The sequence below is a fragment of the Apodemus sylvaticus genome, chromosome 2 (genome assembly GCF_947179515.1).
Source record: "Apodemus sylvaticus chromosome 2, mApoSyl1.1, whole genome shotgun sequence".
Lineage (NCBI taxonomy): Eukaryota > Metazoa > Chordata > Mammalia > Rodentia > Muridae > Apodemus > Apodemus sylvaticus.
The window spans coordinates 167,665,825-167,689,272 of NC_067473.1; positions in this window are offsets into that span (position 1 = coordinate 167,665,825).

The following is a 23,448-nucleotide window of genomic DNA, read 5'->3' on the forward strand; positions in this document are numbered from 1 at the left end:
TTCCAGAAGATCCTGCTATACCACTCCTGGGCATATACTCAGAGGATTCCCCACCATGTAATAAGGATACATGTTCTACTATGTTCATAGCAGCCCTATTTATAATTGCCAGATGCTGGAAAGAACCCAGGTATCCCTTACCAGAAGAGTGGATGCAAGAAATGTGGTATATCTACATAATGGAGTACTATTTAGCCATTAGAAACAATGAATTCATGAAATTCTTAGGCAAATGGATGGAGCTAGAAAACATCATACTAAGTGAGGTAACCCAGACTCAAAAGGTGACTCATGGTATGCACTCACTAATAAGTGGATATTAACCTAGAAAACTGGAATACCCCAAACATAATCCATACATCAAATGAGGTACAAGAAGAAAGGAGGAGTGGCCCCTTGTTCTAGAAAGACTCAGTGAAGAAGTATAGGGCAATACCAGAATGGGGAAGTGGGAAGGGGTGGGTGGGAGGACAGGGGAAGAAAAGGGGGCTTATGGGACTTTCGGGGAGTGGGGGGCTAGAAAAGGGGAAATCATTTGAAATGTAAATAAAAAATATATCGAATAAAAAAAAGACAAAAAAAAGAAACATAAAAAAAATGCTCAACTTCATTAGTTATTAGGGAAATGCAAATCAAAACAACCTTGAGATTTCACCTTACATCAGTCAGAATGGCTAAGATTAAAAATTCAGGAGATAGCAGATGTTGGCGAGGATGTAGAGAAAGAGGAATACTCCTCCATTGCTGGTGGGGTTGCAAATTGGTACAACCACTCTGGAAACCAGTCTGGTGGTTCCTCCGAAAACTGGGCACCTCTCTTCCAGAAGATCCTGCTATACCACTCCTAGGCATATACCCAGAAGATTCCCCAGCATATAATAAGCATACATGTTCCACTATGTTCATAGAAGCCCTATTTATAATTGCCAGAAACTGGAAAGAACCCAGATATCCCTCAATAGAAGAGTGGATGCAAAAAATGCGGTATATATACACAATAGAGTATTATTCAGCCATTAGAAACAATGAATTCATGAAATTCTTTGGGAAATGGATGGAGCTGGAGAACATCATACTAAGTGAGGTAACCCAGACTCAAAAGATGAATCATGGTATGCACTCACTAATAAGTGGGTGTTAACCTAGAAAACTGGAATACCCGAAACATCATCCACACATCAAATGAGGTACAAGAAGAATGGAGGAGTGGCCCCTTGTTCTGGAAAGACTCAGTGAAGCAGTATAGGGCAAAACCAGAACAGGGAAGTGGGAAGGGTTGGGTGGGAAAACGGGGAGGGATGGGGACTGATGGGACTTTTGGGGTGTGGGAGTCCAGAAAAGGGGAAATCATTTGAAATGTAAATAAATATATATCTAATAAAAAAATCAAGAATTGACACATGGGACCTCATGAAATTGCAAAGTTTCTGTAAGGGAAAGGAAACTGTCAATAGGACAAAAATTGCATGTTTTATTGTTGATTCCAATTGTATTATACCATCCTAGCAAAACAACTAAATCCATCTCCTAAATTTTTTTCCTAAAAGCATTTGAGTAAAATCAGGAATGCTATATAGTCTTTAACTCATCTAAACAGCATTAATTCATGGAACTTCATGTTCATATTGATCTGTAGGAAATTTTATGAATAGGGCACAGGCAATCACCCAGAGAATAGTCATGCAAGTCTATAGACAATGAAGATCTCCTGGTGTCCACTCACACCAAGCCAAACAAATGATGAGTATTACAATGATAAACTTGAGAAAGCATCCCAAAACCAAGAAGGAATCCTGGGATGAAGCCCGTGGAGACATGCCTCACTAGAGCATCCCTATCATAGCTGATCAAGATTATACTAGATCTTCTCCAAGGAGCTCACTTGCCCATTATAGGCCTTTTTGCATGGTACTTGGCAATAAACAGAGGGAGGAAGTCCTTCTGCCAATGATAACTGCAGTCAGCCCTAGGCAGTTTGGTCTGTTTATCTCTGATATTTCCTTGCCAGGGGAACAAGGCATTACACTATAATTATGAGTGAAAGGTCACAATAGTGGTAAAAACACGTCTTAAAGAGAAGAGTACACCTAGTCCCAAATCTTGAGTACATTAGATAACAAAATTGCTAATGTCCACAAATTAAACCACGGAATGATGACTTTTCTGAGCTTTCACTAAAAACTAGAATCTGAATTTTCACTAAAACCTCCTGTCTGTCCCTCTGATCTCACCTATACTTGTGAACTTTGGCTTATTTCATCATCTTTCCTACCTGTGATCAATTATGATAACTCAATTAGCAGTGTCTCCTCACTGTAATGGTCTAGGATTTTCATCTTGGGGATACATGTGAGAGCATCTCACTTCAGACATCATGTTAGTTGGTGTGGACTGTGCAAGTTCATCTGAGGTTTTGCCTCTGCTGCCATTAGTTCTCCACTTGCAGTGGTGAGAACTGTTTGTTCCCACTTAACAGGATAATTCATCATTGCCCTTTGCTCCCACTGGTTTTATGCACAGGTAGCAACAAAGTTACTGATTTGGGTCATAAGAGACCTGCAGTTCTGAAAATGATTGTTTGGAAGAACACATATTTTCTTAGATGAATGTACAAAGGCATGGATGGAGGGAAGGAAGGAAGGAGAGGAAGGTAAAATGCAGGAGAGGGGGAAAATAAAAAAAATAAGAACAGGGCAGATTTAATTGTATATGACTTTAATCCCTAATCTAAGCAAGATCGGAGCTGGATCGCTATATAAGGAGTTCCAGACCAACTAGGACTCTGAAGTGAGTCAATAAAAAAAAAAAAAAAGAAAGAAAGAAAGAAAGAAAGAAAGAAAGAAAGAAAGAAAGAAAAAGAAAGAAAAGAAAAAGAAAAAGAAAAGAAATCTGAGAGGCAGACACTTTACTCCTGAAAAGGATTTTATCAAATTATTAAGTTCCTGGAAATTTTTCTTATATCAGTTTAAAACAAAGATAATTACATAGAAAACAGGGAGACAAAGAGGAAACGAGGAAAGTCAATCACTTCTCCATCTTGTCATAAAGCTATGCAATTATAGACAGGAACAGTAAGGAAGAAATAAATCACAGAACCTGAAACTATCACAGTAGTCAGCATTAAGACACTTTTGGTTTCTGCATCATCTCACGATGTTTGTTTCTCTACAGTGGACAATTTTTTTCTGTTGTTATGGAAGATTGGTCTCTTCATTCGGTATTCTGCTTCTATCATGATTACTGGAGTCATGGTTGGGGGATATTTATTTATGTGTTTAGAGAAAGTATATTCACTTGTAGGTGACATAGTGAAACAGAAAATTAAATACCATGCAAGGTTAAGGGGTAAGGCTTTATGTTCTACTGCAATGGAAGCCTTATCATTGGCCACCTCAAAAAATAAACTGTGGTATAACATGAAATTTCATTTCACAATATTTAAGAGTTTAAAGATTTCCGGAGTGGTTGTACCAATTTGCAACCACACCTGCAGCGGAGGAGTGTTCCTCTTTCTCCACATCCCTGCCAACACCTGCTGTCTCCTGAAATTTTTTTTTTCTGGTCTCGCTTCCTTCCTTTTTTTTTTTTTAATTTTTTTTATTCGATATAATTTATTTACATTTCAAAACATTTCCCCTTTTCTAGCCCCCCACTCCCCGAAAGTCCCATAAGCCCCCTTCTCTTCCCCTGTCCTCCCACCCACCACTTCCCACTTCCCCGTTCTGGTTTTGCTGAATACTGCTTCACTGAGTATTTCCAGAACCAGGGGCCACTCCTCCTTTCTTCTTGTACCTCATTTGATGTGTGGATTATGTTTTGGGTATTCCAGTTTTCTAGGTTAATATCCACTTATTAGTGAGTGCATACCAAGATTCACCTTTTGAGTCTGGGTTACCTCACTTAGTATGATGTTCTCTAGGTCCATCCATTTGCCTAAGAATTTCATGAATTCATTGTTTCTAATGGCTGAATAGTACTCAATTGTGTAGATATACCACATTTTTTGCATCCACTCTTCTGTTGAGGGATACCTGGGTTCTTTCCAGCATCTGGCAATTATAAATAGGGCTGCTATGAACATAGTAGAGCATGTATCCTTATTACATGGTGGGGAATCCTCTGGGTATATGCCCAGGAGTGGTATAGCAGGATCTTCTGGAAGTGAGGTGCCCAGTTTTCAGAGGACGCGCCAGACTGATTTCCAGAGTGGTTGTACCAATTTGCAACCCCACCAGCAGTGGAGGAGTGTTCCTCTTTCTCCACACCCTCTCCAACACCTGCTGTCTCCTGAATTTTTAATCTTAGCCATTCTGACTGGTGTAAGGTGAAATCTCAGGGTTGTTTTGATTTGCATTTCCCTAATGACTAATGAAGTTGAGTATTTTTTAAAGTGTTTCTCTGCCATCCGAAGTTCCTCAGGTGAGAATTCTTTGTTTAACTCTGTAACTTTGTTTAACCCATTTTTTAATAGGGTTGTTCAGTTTTCTGGAGTCTAACTTCTTGAGTTCTTTATATATATTGGATATTAGCCCTCTATCTGATGTAGGATTGGTGAAGATCTTTTCCCAATTTGTGGGTTGCCGATTTGTCCTCTTGACGGTGTCCTTTGCCTTAAAGAAACTTTGTAATTTTATGAGGTCCCATTTGTCAATTCTTGCTCTTAGAGCATATGCTATTGGTGTTCTGTTCAGAAACTTTCTGCCTGTACCGATGTCCTCAAGGGTCTTCCCCAGTTTCTTTTCTATTAGCTTCAGAGTGTCTGGCTTTATGTGGAGGTCCTTGATCCATTTGGATTTGAGCTTAGTACAAGGAGACAAGGATGGATCAATTCACATTCTTCTGCATGCTGACCTCCAGTTGAACCTTAATCTTAGCCATTCTGACTGGTGTAATGTGAAATGTCAGGGTTGTTTTATTTGCATTTCCCTAATGACTAATGAAGTTGAGCATTTTTAAGATGCTTCTCCGCCATCCAAAGCTCTTCAGGTGAAAATTCTTTGTTTAACTCTGTACCCCATTTTTTAATAGAGTTATTTGGTTTTCTGGGGTCTAACTTCTTGTGTTCTTTGAATATATTGGATATTAGCCCTCTATCTGATGTAGGATTGGTGAAGATCTTTTCCCAATTTGTTGGTTGCCGATTTGTCCTCTTGATGGTGTCCTTTGCCTTACAGAAACTTTGTAATTTTATGAGATCCCATTTGTCAATTTTTGATCTTAGAGCATATGCTATTGGTGATCTTCTCAGAAACTTTCCCCCTGTACCGATGTCCTCAAGGGTCTTCCCCAGTTTCTTTTCTATTAGCTTCAGAGTGTCTGGCTTTATGTGTAGGTCCTTAATGAAGGAGTATGCAGGATAATGAAGTAGTCAGTGAAGGAGTCAGTGAACACAGACATGGTATAGAATAGAGTTTATTCAGAATAGGGGATGGGAGTTAGTGGGAGAGAGAGAGAGAGAGAGAGAGAGAGAGAGAGTGGAGGCCGGCCATGACCACGTGGAGGGGGGGGGGGAAGAGCCCCAGGGGCAGAGAGGTGAGAGTGTGTGTGAGAGCGGTGAGCAAAGAGAGGGAGAGGAGGAGCAAGTAGCCCCTCTTATAGTGGGCCAGATCTCTGGGACGGGGCATACCTGGCTATTGCCAGGTAGGTGTGGGGTGGAGCTTACACAAAACCCCAACACTTAATCCATTAGGAGTTGAGCTTAGTACAAGGAGACAAGGACGGATCAATTCACATCCTTCTGCATGTTGACCTCCAGTTGAACCAGCACCATTTGTTTAAAAGGCTATCCTCTTTCCCATTGGATGTTTTCAGCCACTTTATCGATGATCAAGTGACCATAGGTGTGTGGGTTCAATTCTGGATCTTCAGTCCTGTTCCATTGATCTGCCTGTCTGTCGCTATACCAATACCATGCAGTTTTTAACACGATTGTTCTGTAGGATTGCTTGAGGTCAGGGATACTGATTTCCCCCAGAATTTCTTTTGTTGTTGAGAATAGGTTTAGCTATCCTGTGTTTTTGTTATTCCAGATGAATTTGAGGATTGCTCTTTCTAACTCTGTGAAGAATTGAGTTGGGATTTTGATGGGTATTGCATTGAATCTGTATATTGCTTTTGGCAAAATGGCCATTTTAACTATATTAATCCTGCTGATCCATGAGCATGGGAAGTTTTTCAATTTTTTGAGGTCTTCTTCCATTTCCTCTTCAGAGTCTTGAAGATCTAGTCATACAGATCTTTCACATGTTTGGTAAGGGTCACCCCAAGGTACTTTATACAGTTTGTGGCTATTGTAAAGGGTGTCATTTCCCTAATTTCTTTCTCAGCCTGCTTATCCTTTGAGTATAGGAAGGCTACTGATTTGCTTGAGTTGATTTTATAACCTGCCACTTTGCTCAAGTTGTTTATCAGCTGTAGGTTCCTCAGAAAACTGGGCACATCACTTCCAGAAGATCCTGCTATACCACTCCTGGGCATATACCCAGAATATTCCCCAGCATGTAATGAGTACACAAGCTCCACTATATTCATAGCAGTCCTATTTATAATTCCCAGAAGCTGGAAAGAACCTAGGTATCCCTCAACAGAAGAATAGATGCAAAAAAATATGGTATATATACACAACTGAGTACTATTCAGCCATTGGAAACAATGAATTCATGAAATTCTTAGGCAAATGGATAGAGCTGGTGAACATCATACTAAGTGAGGTAACCCAGTCTCAAAAGATCAATCATAGTATGCACTCACTAATAAGTGGATATTAACCTAGAAAACTGGAATACCCAAAGCATAATCTATACATCAAATGAGGTTCAAGATGAACGGAGGAGTGGCCCCTTGTTCTGGAAAGACTCAGTGTAGCAGTATAGGGCAAAACCAGAACAGGGAAGTGGGAAGGGTTGGGTGGGAGAACACGGGGAGGGAAGGGGTTTATGGGAATTCCGGGGAGTCGGGGGACAGAAAAGTGGAAATCATTTGAAATGTAAATAAACATATATGGTATAAATAGCGTATGCTCTAAGATCAAGAATTGACAAATGGGACCTCATAAAATTACAAAGTTTCTGTACAGCAAAGGACACCATCAAAAGAACAAATCGGCAACCAACAAATTGGAAAAAGATCTTCACCAATCCTACATCAGATAGAGGGCTAATATCCAATATGTACAAAGAACTCAAGAAGTTAGACTCCAGAAAACCAAACAACCCTATTAAAAAATGGGGTACAGAGTTAAACAGGGAATTCTCACCTGAAGAACTTCGGATGGCGGAGAAGCATCTTAAAAAATGTTCAACTTCATTAGTCATTAGGGAAATGCAAATCAAAACAACCCTGAGATTTCACCTTACACCAGTCAGAATGGCTAAGATTAAAAATTCAGGAGACAGCAGGTGTTGGAGAGGATGTGGAGAAAGAGGAACACTCCTCCACTGCTGGTGGGGTTGCGAATTGGTACAACCACTGTGGAAATCAGTCTGGCGGTTCCTCCGAAAACTGGGCACCTCACTTCCAGAAGATCCTGCTATACCACTCCTGGGCATATACCCAGAGGATTCCCCACCATGTAATAAGGATACATGTTCTACTATGTTCATAGCAGCCCTATTTATAATTGCCAGATGCTGGAAAGAACCCAGGTATCCCTCAACAGAAGAGTGGATGCAAAAATGTGGCATATCTACACAATGGAGTACTATTCAGCCATTAGAAACAATGAATTCATGAAATTCTTAGGCAAATGGATGGAGCTAGAAAACATCATACTAAGTGAGGTAACCCAGACTCAAAAGGTGACTCATGGTATGCACTCACTAATAAGTGGATATTAACCTGGAAAACTGGAATACCCCAAACATAATCCATACATCAAATGAGGTACAACAAGAAAGGAGGAGTGGCCCCTTGTTCTGGAAAGACTCAGTGAAGAAGTATAGGGCATAACCAGAACGGGGAAGTGGGAAGGGGTGGGTGGGAGGACAGGGGGAGAGAAGGGGGCTTAGGGGACTTTCGGGGAGTGGGGGGCTAGAAAAGGGGAAATCATTTGAAATGTAAATAAAAAATATATCGAATAAAAAAATATATGGTATAAAAAAAGAGTTTAAAGATGTTTCCTATATCCTAGGTTTGTATTCTCATATCTAATAGATCTTACCTTCATGGAAGGCAATCAAAGGCAATGACAATAACTTATATTATTGTGACAGTTTCCTGAACCAAAGAAGTTAAGGGAAGTTTCAAAAAACTTCGCACCAGTTTGCTTGTTAGATAATCTATTCCTCTTTGAGGAACAATAAGATTAATATCCAATATAAGTTATTGCCATTGTCATTTGTTGCCTTCGAGAACATCAATGTAAGACCCTACTATAAGTGGCACTATACACTTAAAACAAAGATGCTAGAGGAATCAGCATTGAAAACCCTGGAAAGCTCCACCATGTTTGCAAACTCTCAAACCATCCAAAGGTGCTGAGAAGTTGACAAGGAAGAAAAGCAATCAGTACTCCTCCAAAAGATAGACCCACTATGGCCACATCCTTAACAAGTATAATTTCTGAGTATATTCTAAATTCTTGAAACTTTATAACTACAGATAGCATAGCAGCTCTCTACCTTAATCTAAAATGTTCCTTTTGCAAAGGACAGGAGATTACAGAAATATGGTACTAGTCAAAGGCAAGGGAACAACTGACCATGGGATCCCCAACCACAATTTATGCTTATACATCATAAACCATATATATACTCTGTAGATTCAGTAGTTATTTCTAATTTAGCTTTCTAATGAAATTGTTCTAATATTCCAGTTTCTACATCATCTTACCTCTGAAGTTTGAACACATGATATTGGTTCCATTGTGTCCCCTTCAGATATATATTCTGATGGCTCTTTTCTCTAATACTGCTTGGTTTTAATACCTAGCATTTTCCTGTTCTACTCTTTTTTCATAGTCCAAATTAGTAATGAGATCAACTGACTGTGTCTTGCCTACTCTGCAGAGAACTACATTGTGTTAAGTTTAGTGCAGATTGGAGATAATGTAAATGATGAAGGTAATGCATCTAAGGTTTTCTGTGTGGAAATCTCAAAAAAAGTCTCCCTCAATCACTGAAGATTGCTGAATTTTTCACTTGCTTACGAAACTCTAAATGTGTAGAAATTTTACAGGGATGCACCTACCAACTCTGTAGGCACTGATGATGTAAACCTTAAAAATAGTCAATGATAATACAGTTGTCCCTACTCCATAATGAGTGTTTGTTCATATGCTAGGATTTGGCTAGGATTTGACAAATCTACTCCAGGCAAATAAAGCTTGACAGCATGTTCTAGACTAAAAGGATTTAAGCAACACAGAAAAAATACTTAGTCCATGCAGTTCTTTCTCTTTGATACCAGTGCACTGTTTGATTTCTCCATATACTAAATGTAAAGTGAAAATTAATTGAGTGGTCTTCAATAGGTGGTTAGATATGGTTTAATGTGGGAAAATTTTCGAGAACAAAGAAAGAAACAGGCCAATTTAAAAAAAAAATGTGCTATTATAAGTAAACATTCGAGTGAAAGCTATCCTTAACCTTGGCTTATTGTGTCCTACAACAAAAGGTTAGATTGTGCCAAATGTCAAAAAGATTATAGCATTTGCCTGTCATACTTCAATGTAAACAATAACTGAAGAGGATAATGTATCAAGAAAAAATAACACTCTCTGAACTCAGTTGACACAGGAAAATCAGATAGTGGATGATGTGACAAACAAAGCTACCAGTAAGGAAGATGACAAAGAAGAAATAGGCTAGTTCCAGCTTGATATTACACACCACTCACATTAGTATTTTGTTTTAATTTCATAATATTTAACACAAATATTTATTTTGCAATGTTTGTTTTTTATTTTTGAGAGTTTTATACATGCATATTACAGTTTTTGATCAAATCAACTCATTTGCTTCCCTCTAAATCCTATAAAATCCACTTGACCAGTACACAGTTTTTCATAGGTTCATGGACTCTTTTTTAAACATACTGAGTCAATCTGAATTTTACCAAAATAAACCATAATTTTATTGAATTATGATGATGCCTTATCTATACCTTTTCATGAAATAACATACTTTCATCCTTTTTCTTATGCTTTTTAATTAGATTTTTTATTATACAAAATAATGACTTTTGGTGTGATATATTCTTACATATGTATCACTGTAGATTTCTTATATGAATCTCTAATATTACCTTCTGTTATTCTTGCTTATCTGATTCTTTTCATAAATGAATTTACTTCTACTTGTAAGACATTGTAAGTGTATGTGTGTGCGTGTGTGTGTGTGTGTGTGTCCATGTCAATTTGTGCTACCCAAATATTCTTGAATATGTAGTCTTTCACATGAATATGGCAACGTATCTGTGTTGTACTCTTAGGAAAAAAACAACTGTTTTTTTTTTTTTTCAAGTTAAACATTGTCAATAGCTCTATAGGTAACGACAGAATGTTATACACGTGTCCCTTCTCCATGTGGGAATATCCATATTTAAGACTCTGGATTTCATTTGAATTTGTTATAATGCCCTATTCCACTTCCACTTTAAGTTTATTAACCTTGCCTTTTAATTTTTGTTTGTTGTTCCTTTACTGCTTGATTCTTTGATTTTTTTTTCTGGTGTTTCTTTTTGTATTTATTTATTTGGTTGGTTGGTTTTGTGTTTTTTATTTGTTTTTTGGGGTTTTTTTTGTTTTATTTTTGTTTGTTTGATATCTTTTGAGACAATGTCTAATAAATATAAAGCTGGTTTCATAGACATTATGAAGCCCAGGGTGAACATGGACAACATATGTCCTTCTTTTGCCTCCCAAATGCTAAGGTTAATTCTCAGAGATATTGTTTGTTGATGTTATATGTCCCAAATTTCCAAATTTTTAGTTAAATCATTTAAACAAGAATGCTTCTGAGAGCAGCAAGAGCTCATACAATTCACACCCTTTAGTACAGGTTGAGCTGCTGTCTTACTTCTCACCCTGGTAAAAATAACATCAATTCCCAACCATACTGGAAGCAATGATTTGTCTTACAAGATACATTCTACAGTTTTATACAGTCACAGTGTTTGCTACTCTTCCAAAACAGAGGCACATATGGTTCAAATATTTTATAATTTAAAGCTTACTTCAGGTATAGTTGATAAAAATCCAGGATTTTAAGAAAGAAAGAGGCATGGTCTAAACTCTAGTTTGTAAGGATAAAGCTATATATTGTGATGGAAAGGTATACAAAATACAACAAAGGCAAGAATGATAGCAACCTTCCTTGGAATAAAATTATTTCTTTCTGCAAAATGAGGTAAAATAAAGATTGTAAAAGTGAACTTATAAAACATTATAAAGGTAATAACAAAATTGATTTGCAGAGACTATACTTATAGCAATAGTAATTAAAAATGATTTTATGACTGGTGGAGAAGGAATAATTAACTGACAAAAGATTTAAAGATTATATGATCTGAACTTTTTACAGACTATGACTATATTTGATAACAGAGCTGGAGATAAAGTGATAAAATTCAAGACCACTGGAGGATTCATAACCTATTCTGAATGGTCCTTGTAAGATGCAAAGATCTGAACATAGGCCAAGTAGGTATATACATGCGTAGAGGAAAACATCAGGAAACATCACACAGGACTCTAAGAACTGAGGCTTCTGAAGTAGATCCTTCTTCTAAAGGAATTCTTCAACTGGTACCTACACCCATGTGAAAAGGAAATTCTGCTTTGTCTTCACTTACCCTACAGTTTTTTGTATTTTTCTTTATTTCATTTCATTTGTTTTGTTTTTGACAGTCATTTTAAACTAATACAAAAAGGATCTGAGTGTGAAGAGTGGAAATTAATAATTGTATTTGACAAATGTTGAGTTTGAAATAGATTTAGAAGGCAAATGACTGAGGGATGACTTCCGCAGCCCTAGGTACTAAAAGGTCAGCTCCTTCGTAGTCACTACTTCAACTCTATAGATCCTAACAGAGTTTTTTTTTTTTTATTTTAGCTGTCTTCTAGATACTGCCTTTATTATTTCTAATGAATTCATAGCTTATATTTCTATTTCATGATACATCTCTTCACTCATTATGAAAAAATCTAGAAGGAACGTGATCTGAGTGACATTTGGTAGATGCACACAAGATCTTTTGTGAACCATAGAACAATGGACTGTGATGATTTGTCCCAATACTGCCAAATTCAAGGTCATCTACAAAACACAAGCAAGTCTTCTTCACATCCTCTGTCACTCTTCTCTCTATGCTAATTTCTCATCTGAAGATCTACCATGCTCCTGGTCAAGGCCACTCAACTGCAGACCCCTGCCCCATGTAACATCTTACACTATATTTTGTTATTCTTTCTGCTGAAAACTCAGAAGCATGGGCAAAAAGAAGGAAGCATAATATTTCCTATAATTGGGACAGAAACATTATCTGTATAACATATATCTTTAGAGTGCAATTATGATTATGCCATAGAAAACACTATCTAGCTTTTTTAAGGGTCTAATCATAAGTGACTATCCCAGTTGCTTCCCCTAATAGTGTCTGTATGCTTTAGGGAAAGTACAGAGCTAACCCTCAGAGGTAGAGACCAAGAACTAGTCATTCATACTTAAAACAGAATAGTTTTTTAATAGGATAAATACCAAAAATGTCCTCCTCACCCACCTCACCATACACATATCCCGAAGCCCTGCACTATTCTAAATAAACCTGTGTCTCTGTCAAGGTATACAACAGAAGGTATTTATTTATAGTAACTAATTTGCATCTCCCAGAGTAAAGAGAGGCAGGAAACAAATAAGTAAAACAGATTTCAAAACCATTACATTGAAAATGATCAGTCACCAGATACAGAAATAAATATTTTAAAATCTTATTAGCATGTCTCAAAAATAAGAATAAGCTAAAGATATGTTGTATTATAGAGATTTGGTTTAGAAAACAAAAAGACTAGTTGGAGAAATAGCTCAGTGCTTCAGAGCTGTTCTCATAGAAAACCTGGGATCAATGTTCATTTCCCAAGGGCTGTTTAGCCTGTAGCTCTGTTTCCCGGGGATCTCATGAACTGTTCTTGCCTCTTTCACACCATTCATGCATGCAATATACATGCATACATGCATGTATGCATACATACATGCATGCATACATAAATGCAATGCAACCATATACAAGTTAATAATATTTTTAAAATTTTATGTAAGATGGAATAAAATTATTTTTCCAAAATAAATGAAAAAAACCTTAAGAATGAAATTAACAGAGGAATACGAATTAAGAACAGAGAATATTAAACACATTCTTTATACAAAGTGAGAATCTGATTGTATGGGAAAATCCTCATACAGAAAAGCAATGTGAGAGAAAACCATAGAACATTTTTGCAAAGTGCAATGAGATTTATATAGAATAGATTATGTAATGAGTGGATGAGACCACTAGTAGGTCTACTACTAAGACTAGTAAACTAGTACTAAATATTCGTCAGCAAAACTACTTAATAGCAGAATTGAAGTCTAAAGACAATCCAAGGGAATATGCTGAGATGTAGCAGAATAATATAGAAGTCTTATAGATATCAAACACAATCATTCTAGGAAACTTATCTTCACATTATTCTACACTATAAATCCCACAATGATATTCTTGACTACTTTCACTGTTTAATGAAATTAAAAAATTACAAATGATTTTAGGGCATCTAATCAAAGTTTCCATGGTATCTCTATTTGAGCTTTGTTCTTTGACTCTGGGATAATATCTCATTATGAGGAGACTAGAGTTAACTTTTTGTTGTCCTTAGAGCATATATATATCCTGTCCTTTTTCACTGGGTGCAGTAGGTCACCAGTTGAATTTAGTAGTATGATATATATATATATATATGTTTACATATATAAACATATATATGTATATATTCTAATAGTTGGAGAATTTGTTATAGCTAAAAAATTATTAATGTCATTATTTAATTTTAAATTAACTAAGCAATATACTGTCTAATTAGCATCTTTAGAACAATGTTTGGTGTACAGATATGCTGAGTCCGCTCAACAAAAATTGAACACAGTTATGTGGAGTTTTGCCTTCCCTACAACAATGCAGAAATTGAAAAAATACAGAAATTCAGATTCTTATGTCTATGTGCACCACACATTGATATTGGGCAGCACACACTCAGGTCCTTATATTTTATACCTATCACATGAAAATCTTAGAAACTCTATTATGACCCTATTTATTATAGTATCATTTAGAGTTAGAATTCACCTAATCATGCAGAATAACTGTGACGTCTAAAGGGAAGTAAATGACAGTTATACATAATCCTGTTTTTTTTTTTCATTTTCTATAAGATATCCAAAAAGTCTCTTCTAACTCACTCTCAGATAAGGTCAATGCATAGCTCATATGCTCTCTTCTTTCCATCATTCAGGCGTCATCTGAGTAAACAAAATCTGTGTTATACCTTTATTTGTGTGCTGGTGTGACTGGAGCAGTAGAAAAATCCATAACTCTCCTCAATAAACCTTCCAGAATTCTGAAAGCCACAAATAAAATTACCAGTGACTACATTTAAAGAAACCACTTTCCCAGTGTTTAGTCAAGTATGGAATCAACCTCAACATGTTACATTCCATATACTTTTCATTTACCATCCTGATTCCTGAATTTGTCTTATGATATCCAAAACTCTCAGCCATAAGGCCATTATTTCCAGAATACTCACAATTGTATGCTCTATAGAGAATAAGTCAGGTGTCACAAGGACAGATGGGTCTCACTGTGGCATGAACAATCACCAGTCAAGTCACCAATATTACTGTCTGTATCTCTCTCTACTCCTTATTTTGCTTCATCTCACATGCATAAGTATTGAACAAGTATATTGAGCATCCCACCTTTCAGGAGCAGGTGAAGTGAGACAGGTTACTTTTCCAGGGTTGGATGAGAAGTTTCTGGGAATTGACTTCATGACCTCTGAAAGAACAGTCAGTGCTCATAACTGCTGAGCCATCTCTACAGGCACTTTGTGGAAATTTTTAAATACTAAATATTAATTAAAAAAATTAACTAGCCTCGAGTAGAATTGAATATTTAAGATCATTTAATCTTGTCTAATGATTGTTGTTTCTTCATTTGAAATCTGAATGCAAGAAGCTTAACTAATGTTTAGAAACAGAATGATGCCCACCTAGTATGACAGACCAAGAAATTATAGGGAAAGAGAAAGATGGAGATAACCATTGAAAAATACAAATTTTCATAGGGAAAAGAAATAACACCAAATAGCAACATATGTATTTCACAACATAAGGAATTGGAAATGGAAAGAATCAAATTTAACATGCTTTGCACCAAGATGTGCAGTTTGTTACATTCATTTCACTAAATAGTAATATTGGTTAGGAGATTCCTTTTCGTACCTAAAATTACTAAGTGTGGGGAAGAGGAATTATTGAGTAAGGGGGATAGAGGAAGTGAGAAGGAGGAAGGAAGATAGAGGGAGATGGATTGAGTAAGGAGAGGAAGAAAGGAATATAGAGGGAGAGAGATAGAGGGAGAGAGATAAATATTAAAGAAGGGAGGGATAAAGCAAGGGAGAGTCGAAACCAGAAAGAAAATAATGAAGAAGAAGATGCCATGGTTAGTTATATGGGCTTGTACTACATATAGGATATGCCAGGTCAACCAGAGCTAAGTAGTGAGGTTCTCATTCAAACAAACAGAACAAACAAAACAAAACAAAACAGAGAAAGAGGGACATGGTAGTCCTAATATGGTATGGAAGTGGTTAGAGAAAATGATTGTCTTAGTCTTCCTGTTCATTTGTGTAGTTGTGTGAAAGTGTCTTCTTGTTCTATAGTCTTAAAGTTCTGTCATCACAGTGTCCTAGAGCCTGGAAAATCATGGCAAAAGATCCCTTTTTCAGTGATTTTTGTTATGTATAGTTTCAATATTTCTGCAAGTGTGGAAAATACTTTACTAGCCATAATCAAATAGCATAGTGAAATTCTCACTCCTTAATTTATTGTTTCTTGTCCATTCATATTCAAATTATTTCTCACCAGAGCTTAATCTGTCAGGTGTATTCTGAAGGTCTACACTCTGCTGCCTCAAACAATTATGCTGACCCACTTTCATTAATGCCCTGTCTTTTCAAGGAATCAGTGGTTGTCTCTTGTGTTTTCTGTGGTTTTAGAACACAGAGAACTAATAAGAGTACAAAACTAAGACCCCAAAGAGGAAGATGTGAAATAACCCTATATTCAGCATGAAAAAACATAATTTTAGATAGAATTTCATCCAAGAATCAACTGCATAATAAAATATGATGTTTCCATTAAGGACCAGGTGTAAAAATGGACTGAACGGAGTCAGACTTCAGAGATTTTAGTTGTTGCTGTTGTTACTGTTGCTGCATTACTCTTTTGCTTTCCTTATCCTTACTGTATGGAAGTGCTCTCACATTTTCCAGCAATATGTGGTCTGAAACGTTAACGCATGGAAAAATCAGCCAATCAGTAAGAATATCATCACCAGGACATGTAGACCTGTGCTTAACTAGCACACATGAAACTCTATGACCATACCCCAGCACAACATAAGAGAACAGGTGTCATTCAAGCACTGGGGAAGTAAAGGCAAGAAAATTAGAACTGTTTCAATGCAATGGGAATAAGTAAGGATGAAAATAGGAAGGACATGTTCAGGGAGGGAGAGAAAATAGAGTATGGAGTGCAGCAGTGGCTGGTCCAGCCGAAGGGCCATCAGCAGTGGAACCGAGGCGACACAGGGTCCAGTTAGGCCCTGCACCCACGACCACTGACCTTCGCTGGCCAGTCAGGCTTCAAGCACCTGTGGATTTACGGTGCCTTTCACCGCACAGAAGCCACACCAGAACTCTGCTTCCCACCAGACACGAGAGACTCTCCTCCATCTTGGTTTCGGACTCCAGAGAGATGGGACAGACTGAGGTACATAAACATAACCCGAGGCCAACATCGTGGGGGTCTAAGCCCGATGGGCGTTGGCCTGCACCCAGGCCCTGTGCTGTTCGGGAGGCCATTGGGGTGCCAACCCAACCAGGAGGTTTTTTTGCCCACGCCAGTGCGCACCACCATTTTGCCTACAGGACGCCAGAGAGCTCTAGCAGGCAAAGCCTTAACAGGCATAGCCTGAGGCTAACAAAGCGGGGGTCTAGGCCCCAACAGGCCCTGGACTGACCCCAAGAACTGGGCGGCTTGGTGGGCCATCTGTCTGCCAACCCACCCAGGAGGTTGTTAGCCCAGCAGACTCTCCCAGCACTTTCAGGGAGCGCAAGGACACATGCCTGCCATCCTGGCCACATGACAGACCCAATTAACCGTCATAGCCTGAGGGGAACTTTGCTCAGACCTTGGCCTCCCAGGCTTCTACCTGGACCCAGGGCCTGAGCAGCCAGGCTAGCCTTGTGTGCACCAACCTGGTTGGGAGATCAGCTGCCCAGCAGAGTGATCAGCTGGGGGAAAATGTCCTGGCAGCATACACCATCAGCACTCCCTGAAGGTGCAAACGGGCTCCATCTGGTTCACAGAAACAATCTGGGGCAAAGCACACTAGCGCTGCAAGGGCACCCAAGAGGAAGACAGAACATCAGCAATCAGCTACAGGGGTAACCCAGCCATATAGTGTTGCAGTAATAGCCCCAGAGCCCCTCAGGAGGCCCAAACACCAGCCAGGGACAAGACCAACTAACTCCAGAGAACAAGATGTCAAAGGGCAAATGCAGGAACGCCACTAACAGAAATCTAGGCAATATGGGAGCATCTGAACCAAACTCTCCAACATCAGCAAGTCCTGGTTATGTCAACACACCAGAGAAACAAGATTTGGATTTAAAATCACTGATCATGATGCTGCTAAAAGAACCCAAAAAGGACATAAATGAATCTCTTAAAGAAATACAGGGGAACATGAATAAGCTAGAAACTCATATAATGGAAACACAAAAATCACTTAAAGAAATGCAGGAGAATAAGGCTCAAGAGATAGAAGCCAATAAAGAAGAAACGCAAAAAAAAAAAAAAAAAAAAAAAAAAAAAAAAAAAAAAAAAAAAAAACCTTAAAGAATTGCAGGAGAACTTGAGTCAAGAGGCAGAAGTCATGAAAGAGGAAACACAAAAATCTCTTAAAGAATTACAGGAAAACACAAACAAACAAATGATGGAACTGAGCAAAACCATCCTGGACCTAAAAACAGAAGTAGAAACAACAAAGAAATCACAAAGGTAGACAACTTTGGAGATAGAAAACCTTGAGAAGAAATCAGGAGCCATAGATGCAAATATAAACAACAGAATACAAGAGATGGAAGAAATAATTTCAGATGCCGAAGATACCATGGAAACCATTGACTCAACAGTCAAAGAAAATGCAAAATGCAAAAAGCTTGTAGCCCAGAATATCCAGGAAATACAGGATACAATGAGAAGACCAAACCTAAGGATTATAGGTATAGATGAGAGTGAACATTTACAACTGAAAGGGCCAGCAAATATCTTTAACAAAATTATGGAAGAAAACATTCCCAACTTAAAGAGAGAGATACCTATGAATATACAAGAAGCATACAGAACTCCAAACAGACTGGATCTGAGCAGAAATACCACTCGCCACATAATAATTAAAACCCCAAATGCACTAAGCAAAGAAAGAATATTAAAGGCAGTAAGAGAAAAAGGCCAAGTAACATATAAAGGAAGACCTATCAGAATCACACCAGACTTCTCATCAGAGACCATGAAAGCTAGAAGATCCTGGGCAGATCTCATGCAGAATCTAAGAGAACACAAATGTCAGCCAAGACTACTATACCTAGCAAAACTCTCAATCACAATAGATGGAGAAATCAAGACATTCCATGCCAAAACCAAATTTACACAATATCTTTCCACAAACCCAGCTCTACAAAGAATAATAGGAGGAAAACTCCAATACAAGGAGGGAAAATACACCCCGAAAAAAAGTAAGATAGTAACCTTCCTTCATCAAACCCAAAAGAAGATAAACACTCAAATATAAAAATAACATCAAAAATTACAGGAAGTAATAATCTCTATTCCTTAATATCTCTTAACATCAATGGACTCAATTCCCCAATAAAAAGACATAGACTAACAGACTGGATAAGGAAACATGACCCTACATTTTGCTGCATACAGGAAACACACCTAAATGTCAAAGACAAAAACTACCTTAGAGTAAAAGTCTGGAAGACAATTTTACAAGCCAATGGTCTTGGGAAATGAGCCGGAGTAGCCATTCTAATATCAGATAAAATCGACTTTCAACCTAAAGTCATCAAAAGAGACACTGAGGGATACTTCTTGCTGGTCAAAGGAAAAATCCAGCAAGAAGAACTTTCAATTCTGAACATCTATGCTCCAAATACAAGGGCACCCTCATTCGTAAAAGAAACTTTACTAAAGCTCAAAGCACACATTGCACCTAACACAATAATTGTGGGTGACTTCAACACTCCACTCTCCTCAATGGACCGATCAGGAAAACAGAAACTAAACAGGGACACAGTAAAACTAATTGAAGCGTTGGACCAATTGGATTTGACTGGTATTTATAGAACATTTCACCCTAAAACAAAAGAATATACCTTTTTCTCAGCACCTCATGGTACCTTCTCCAAAATCGACCATATAATTGGTCACAAGAAAGACCTCAACAAATACAAGAAGATCGAACTAATCCCATGCCTCCTATCATATCACGATGGTGTAAGAGTGGTTTTCAATAGCAACAAAAACAACAGAAAGCCCACATACACATGGAGCTGAACAATACTCTACTCAATGACACCTTGGCCAAAGAAGAAATAAAGAAGGAAATCAGAGACTTTTTAGAATTTAATGAAAATGAAGGCACAACATACCCAAATCTTTGGGACAAAATGAAAGCAGTGCTAAGAGGAAAACTCATAGCCCTGAGTGCCTCCAAAAAGAAAATGGAGAGAGCATATACTAGCAGCTTAGTGACACACCTGAAAGCCCTGGAACAAAAAGAAGCTATTTCACACAGGAGGAGTAGAAGACAGGAAATCATCAAACTCAGGGCTGAAATCAATCAAGTGGAAACAAAGAGAACCGTACAAAGAATCAAGGAGTCCAGGAGCTGGTTCTTTGAGAAAATCAACAAGATAGATAAACCCTTAGCCAGACTGACCAAAGGGCACAGAGAAAGTATCCAAATCAATAAAATTAGAAATGAAAAAGGAGATATTACAACAGAAACTGAGGAAATCCAAAAAAAATCATCAGATCCTACTACAAAAGCCTATACTCAACACAACTGGAGAATCTGGAAGAAATGGACAATTTCCTAGACAGATAACAAATAACAAAATTAAATCAGGACCAAATAGATCATCTAAACAGTCCCATAACCCCTAAAGAAATAGAAGGGGTCATAGAAAGTTTCCAACCAAAAAAAGCACAGGACCAGATGGTTTCAGTGCAGAATTCTATCAGACCTTCAAAGAAGACCTAATACCAATACTCTTCAAACTATTTCACAAAATAGAAACAGAAGGAACCCTACCCAATTCCTTCTACGAAGCCACAATTACGCTGATACCAAAACCACACAAAGATCCAACAAAGAAAGAAAACTTCAGACCAATCTCCCTTATGAACATTGATGCAAAAATACTCAATAAAATTCTTGCCAACCGAATCCAAGACACATCAAAATGATCATCCACCATGATCAAGTAGGCTTTATCCCAGGAATGCAGGGTTGGTTCAATATACGGAAATCCATCAATGCAATCCACTACATAAACAAACTCAAAGGAAAAAAACACATGGTCATTTCATTGTTATGCTGAAAAAGCATTTGACAAAATTCAGCATCCTTTCATGCTTAAAGTCTTGGAAAGAACAGGAATTCAAAGCCCATACCTAAACATCATTAAAGCAATATACAGCAAACTGGTAGCCAGCATCAAACTAAATGGAGAGAAACTTGAAGCAATCCCACTAAAATCAGGGACTAGACAGGGCTGCCCCCTTTCTCCTTATCTTTTCAATATTGTACTTGAGGTACTAGTATTGTCGGGCAATTCGACAACATAAGGAGGTCAAAGGGATACAAATTGGAAAGGAAGAAGTCAAACTATCATTATTTGCAGATGACATAATAGTCTACCTAAGTGACCCAAAAAACTTCACTAGAGAACTCCTACAGCTGATAAACAACTTCAGCAAAGTGGCAGGTTATAAAATCAACTCAAGCAAATCAGTGGCCTTCCTATACTCAAAGGATAAGCAGGCTGAGAAAGAAATTAGGGAAATGATCCCATTCACAATAGCCACAAACTGTATAAAGTATCTTGGGGTGACTCTTAACAAACATGTGAAATATCTGTATGACAAGAACTTCAAGACCCTGAAGAAGGAAATGGAAAACGACCTCAAAAAATGGGAAAACCTCCCATGCTCATGGATCGCCAGAATCAATATAGTTAAAATGGCCATTTTGCCAAAAGCAATATACAGATTCAATGCAATACCCATCAAAATCCCAACTCAATTCTTCACAGAGTTAGAAAGAGCAATTATCAAATTCATCTGGAATAACAAAAAACCCAGGATAGCTAAAACTATTCTCAACAACAAAAGAAATTCTGGGGGAATCAGTATCCCTGATCTCAAGCAATACTACAGAGCAATAGTGTTAAAAACTGCATGGTATTGGTACAGTGACAGGCAGGCAGATCAATGGAACAGGATTGAAAATCCAGAAATGAACCCACACACCAATGGCCACGTGATCATCGACAAAGGGGCTGAAAACATCCAATGGAAAAAAAGATAGCCTTTTCAACAAATGGTGCTGGTTCAACTGGAAGTCAGCATGCAGAAGAATGTGAATTGATCCATCCTTGTCTCCTTGTATTAAGCTCAAATCCAAATGGATCAAAGACCTCCACATAAAGCCAGATACTCTGAAGCTAATAGAAAAGAAACTGGGGAAGACCCTTGAGGACATCGGTACAGGGAGAAAGTTTCTGAACAGAGCACCAATAGCATATGCTCTAATATCAAGAATTGACAAATGGCATCTCATAAAATTACAAAGTTTCTGTAAGGCAAAGGACACCATCAAAAGGACAAATCGGCAACCAACAAATTGGGAAAAGATCTTCACCAATCCTACATCAGATAGAGGGCTAATATCCAATATACATAAAGAACTCAAGAAGTTAGACTCCAGAAAACCAAACAACCCTATTAAAAATGGGGTACAGAGTTAAACAAAGAATTCTTACCTGAAGAATTTCAGATGGCAAAGAAACATCTTAAAAAATGCTCAACCTCATTAGTCATTAGGGAAATGCAAATCAAAACAACCCTGGGATTTCACCTTACACCAGTCAGAATGGCTAAGATTAAAAATTCAGGAGACAGCAGGTGTTGGCAAGGATGTGGAGAAAGAGGAACACTCCTCCACTGCTGGTGGGGTTGCAAATTGGTACAACCACTCTGGAATTAGTCTGGCGGTTCCTCCAAAAACTGGGCACCTCACTTCCAGAAGATCCTGCTATGCCACTCCTGGGCATATACCCAAAAGATTCCCCAGCATGTAATAAGGATACATGTTCTACTATGTTCATAGCAGCCCTATTTATAATTGCCAGAAGTTGCAAAGAACCCAGGTATCCCTCAATAGAAGAGTGGATGCAAAAAATGTGGTATATATACACAATGGAGTACTATTCAGCCATTAGAAACAATGAATTCATGAAATTCTTAGGCAAATGGATGGAGCTGGAGAACATCATACTAAGTGAGGTAACCCAGACTCAAAAGATGAATCATGGTATGCACTCACTAATAAGTGGATATTAACCTAGAAAACTGGAATACCCAAAACATAATCCACACATCAAATGTGGTACAAGAAGAATGGAGGAGTGGGCCCTTGTTCTGGAAAGACTCAGTTAAGCAGTATAGAACAAAATCATAACGGGGAAGTGGGAAGGGTTGGGTGGGAAAACAGGGGGAGGGAAGGGGACTGATGGGACTTTCGTGGAGTGACAGTCCAGAAATGGGGAAATCATTTGAAATATAAATAAATATATTAATTAATTAAAAAAAAGAAAGAAAATAGAGTATGGGAGAGACTAGTGGGGTAGCTCCGTGTTTAGAAAGCTATGAAGAAACTCAGTGCAATTGAAACATCCTAGGATCTCTGAGTGTTACCCTAGTAAGGTCTCCATACAATTGAGGATATATAGTTTAAACTGACTGACCATTTTACATAACCAGGCTAAGTTTCCAGTCATAAGACAAGGATACCAACAAAGGCACAAACATTTCAACCTTCAAACTGTTCTGCCTG